At 33.9% G+C, this 4,623-nt stretch overlaps 1 protein-coding gene across 1 annotated transcript in view; it reads left to right on the top strand.

The window, feature by feature from the left end:
• FNDC3A (fibronectin type III domain containing 3A) overlaps positions 1–4,623 on the top strand; it is a 150,539-nt gene that overhangs the window by 34,474 nt on the left and 111,442 nt on the right. The window lies entirely within an intron of this gene.

The raw sequence follows: 4,623 nt of genomic DNA, 5'->3' as shown, positions 1-4,623 counted from the left end.
CCCTGAGCAGAGAACTCAGTCACACTGTGCTCAGACTTTTAAACTACAGAACTGTGAGCTACTAAATGGGTGCTTTTTTAAACCACTAAGTTTGTGCTATGTTATATACAGCAATAGAAAACTAAGACAAATAACATGAACTTTTTTTCACTCATGCATGATGGTTTAAAAGTAGGCAGTTAGTGATCGCATGCAGTTCTCTGCCCCATAGATGATACAAGGACCCAGGTTACTTCTTTCTTGCCCTGCCATCCCTGGGACATTGCACTTATGTGCATGATCTCAGATGGCTCACCACCATGTCCATGTCCCAGACAGAATAGAAAAGGAGAAGAGGAGATGTGAAATTCGCCCTTTAAGGACACCCCTGGATATTGTACTGGTCACTTCTCATTGGCCATAGCTTAGATGATCGTTTGTAACTGGAAAAGAGGGCCTGAAAAAAAAAAAAAAGCCTTTGGTTGGGGTGACCATGTATCCAGCTAAAATCCAGGTGATTGAAAGAAAAATTCAGGGGATAGTTACTGTGGAGGAAGGGAGAACAAATAACAAATACTAGAAGGTAACTAACAGATGCCACACTCTAAAAAGAATAATAATACATCTTGAAAGATCCTCCAAAAGTAATTACAGTGTTTACTTATGGGATGGGAGTGCATAAAATGGGGAACAGGAATGGAGTGAAAGTTTGCCCTCTGTACCTTTTTTCATTTTTTAATATTACAAATGTACTTTCTATTAAAAATAATGTTTTAAATAAATAAAATAAGGGCTATATTTAAGAATCTTCTACCTTCCTCCTTTATTTTTACCCAAAAGATATTTATCTACCTTTACTCAGCCACATTTCACCTCTCCCTTTGGGATTAGTGTTTCTCCGTTCCTCCTCTTTGTCCCTGTTGAGATTTTTGTCATTTGGAGTTTAGCCAGTGAACTTGGCCAAGTCAATAAGGAGGCCATGTCAGAGATAGATAGATAGATAGATAGATAGATAGATAGATAGATAGATAGATAGAGGATTAAGTATTTTTAAGTGTTTGATACATTCCAATATATTTAACAATAATTAGTAGAAAAAGGTTATTCCACTTTAGTTGTCATTGCATATGCACAGTATTTTAACTATATTTTAGGGCATATCAGTTTTTATTGGTACATTTTTATTTATATTAATAGCAAAACCTTGAGTACCATTTATAAGTTGATGAGAGAGCGGGATAATGCATCCTGGGTTTGAAATAATCCATTTTGCCTGTTCACTTGCTAACAGGATAGTTCTATGAAGCAACTTCTTAAGTATGGAAACCAAGGATTGAGACACTGCAATTTAATCAAGTCCACCTAACTACCTGTATAAATGGGGAAATTTCCACAAATAGCCCTATTAGAGAGCTATGCATTCTAACTAGATTTGATTAAAATTTGTCACAAAAGTCCATGTTTAATATGTATTACACCTAACCAAGTAGTTTCATGGCCTTTTAAGAGCATTAGTCCCACATAATCTCATTTAAACCTTAAAAGAATGAGAAACCTGAGGTTCATAAAAGTCTCATAGCTATATATTGGTAGACCTGGGACTCCAGTGAAGGTCTTTCTGACTACAAAGACTATAATTTTTATCACTATACCAAGGGATCTCAAAATCAACTGGCGAGTTTAAACTAAACATACAGGTGTCTGGACCCACATCAACCTTTCTCAAGTGATTATGGTACAAAATCATGGTACAGTAGTTTCTCCTTGTGTGCTAGATCTACCCTCTCCCCATAGTACCTAGACTGCCCCTTGCATGTATAGAAACTAAGTAAATGTTTATTCACTTACTTTAGGAATAAAATTACTCATTTTAGCCCTTACTCATTTCTAATTGTAAGAACAATGTTTTATAGATCCTCAAGTAATGGAAAAGGGGGAGAAAGTGGCTTTGTAATTTAATTAGCATATATGATACTGGCTGATGGTTATTGAATAATTGCTGTACCAGTCACTGTTGTAAACATTCTACATGTAATTAACCTATTTAATCCTCCCAACATCCCTGTGAGACAGTTATTACTATCTTTGTTTTATGGACAAGGAANGTGTGTGTGTGTGTGTGTGTGTGTGTGTGTGTGTACACACATCTTCTTTATCCATTTATCCATTGATGGACACTTAAGTTGTTTCCATATCTAGGTTATTGTGAACAATCCTGCATAGAACATAGAACGTATACATCTTCTCATTAGTATTTTTGTATTCCTTGGGTAAATAAAGACCCAGAAGTGGAATACCTGGATTATATGGTAGTTTTATTGTTATTTTTTTGAGGACTCACCATACTGTTTTTCATAGTGGCTGCACTAATTTATAATCTCACCAACAGTGTACAAGTGTTCCCTCTTCTCTACATCTTCTCCAACACTTATTTCTTGTCTTTTTGGTAATAACTATTCTAACAGGTGTGTGGTGATACCTCATTGTAGTTTTGATTTGCATTTTCCTAATTAATGATGTTAACATTTGTCACGTGCCTATTGGCCATCTGTATGTCTTTGGGAAAATGTCTATTCAGATCCTCTGCCTATTTTTTAATTGGGTTGTTTGGATTTTTGTTGTTGAGATTTATGAGTTCTTTATATATTTTGGATATTAACCACTTATGGGAGATATCATTTGTAAATATATCCTCCCATTCAGTTGGTTACGTTTTCATTTTGTCAGTGGTTTCCTTTGCCATGCAGAAGCTTTTTGATTTGATCTAGTCCCATTTGTTTATTTTTGCTTTTGTTTCTATTGCCATTGGAGTCAAGTTCGCACAAACATTTCTAAGACCAGTGTAAATGAACTTCCAGCCTGTTTTCTTCTTTGCATTTTATAGTTTCAGTTCTTATATTCAAGTCTTTAATCCATTTTGAGTTAGTTTTTGTTTAAGATATAAGATAGTGGTCTAAATTTATTCTTTTCCATGTGGCTGTTCAGTGTTCCCAACACCACTTGCTGAAGAGGTTTTCCTTTCTCCATTGTATGTTCTTGGCTTCTTTGTCGTAATTAGTTGTCTGTATGTGAGTTAAGTTTATTTCTGGGCTCTCAACTCTGTTTCATTGACTCTTGTGTTTTTCTGCCAATACCATACTGCTTTGACTACTGTAGCTTTGAAGTATAGTTTGAAATCAGAGAGTATGATACCTCTGGCTTTGTAGTTTTTTCTGAGGATCGCTTTGACTGTTCGGAATCTTTTGTAGTTCCATACAAATTTTAGGAGTTTTTTGTTCTATTTCTGTGAAAATGCCATTGGAATTTTGATAGGGATTACATTGAATCTATAGATTGCTTTAGGTAGTACAGACATTTTAACAATGGTAATCCTTCCAATCCATGGGCATGGAATATCTTTCCATTTCGTGTGTCTTCTTCAGTTTCTTTCAACAATGTCTTATAATTTTCAGTGTATAGGTCTTTCATCTCCTTGCTTAAATTTATTCCTGGCTGATTTTATTCTGTTTGATGCGATTCTGAATGGGATTGTTTTCTTCATTTGTCTTCTGATAGTTCATTGTTAGTATATAGAACACAACAGATTTTTTTGTATGTTGATTTTGTACCCTGCAACTTTCCAGAGAAACCATGTTATATATGATTTAGTTAAGAGAAAATTGTAACACTTATGCTAAAAAGGAAACTATAAGCAAATTAAGTTGTCATCAGTTCTTTATGTTCCTAGTAAATAAAATGTCACTGTTACAGATATCCTTTTGGAAATAGGAAATCTAAAGCAGTTTAGTGAGTTCTATTAAAATAAGTGACAAAAATTTCAATTTAAAAAAATGTAATGAGTGATGGCAAAAGGAAATTAAGACCCCAAAATATAAATGTGTGAAATAATTTGTATTAACTTTTAAATAAATATTTTTGAACCTGTTGCATTTGGCACTTTTTATATTGGTTAGTGACTAAAATGGACCTATCATGATCTGTGCCTTCTCTGAACTGGTCTCACAAAATGGTATTTTATTAAATAGGCAAAAATATGAATAAGAAATGTCTAGTTTGGGTGCATTTCTCTCTCTCTCTTCCAAGTGCCCAGTTTTCCCTTTTAGGAAAGAAGCCACCTATTAAAGGTAGATAAGTGCTGGGAAATGAGGAGGATAAGAAAATAGATTGATTTGGAAAAAAATGGAAAATTCGATATTTTTAAAGGCAAGGAAGAAAAACGAATTTGGATACTTTAAACAATTAGAAGAATCAAAAGTAAAAGAAGAGATAGATGATCTTTATTTTAAGTAGACTTTAATTACTCTTAAGAGCTACATATCTAGGGTGGTTTCTGTTTACTTTGATTTTTAAATCTGCTTTTTGAATATATTATATTAAACAGTTGTAAAATAAGTATGTCTAAGTATAAAAATAGTAACATGTTTTCATGAAGGAGAGGTGGTAGGTTGGTAGGTGTTTAAAATGAAATGATTACATGATCACTTATTTTTGTTTAAAAGTAGTTTCTAGGTAATGGATAGAAAATTGGAAATACAGTAATACCTTGGTTTGCGAGCATAACTCGTTCTGGAAACAGGCTACTCATAATGTAAGACATCGCTCCTTTACCACATTAAAATGTATTAGAGGGGCCGGCCGAGTGGC

The sequence above is a fragment of the Hipposideros armiger genome, unplaced genomic scaffold (genome assembly GCF_001890085.2).
Source record: "Hipposideros armiger isolate ML-2016 unplaced genomic scaffold, ASM189008v1 scaffold_148, whole genome shotgun sequence".
NCBI lineage: Eukaryota > Metazoa > Chordata > Mammalia > Chiroptera > Hipposideridae > Hipposideros > Hipposideros armiger.
Note: the sequence above shows the minus strand (reverse complement) of the source record. Positions and strands in the feature narration are given on the sequence as shown.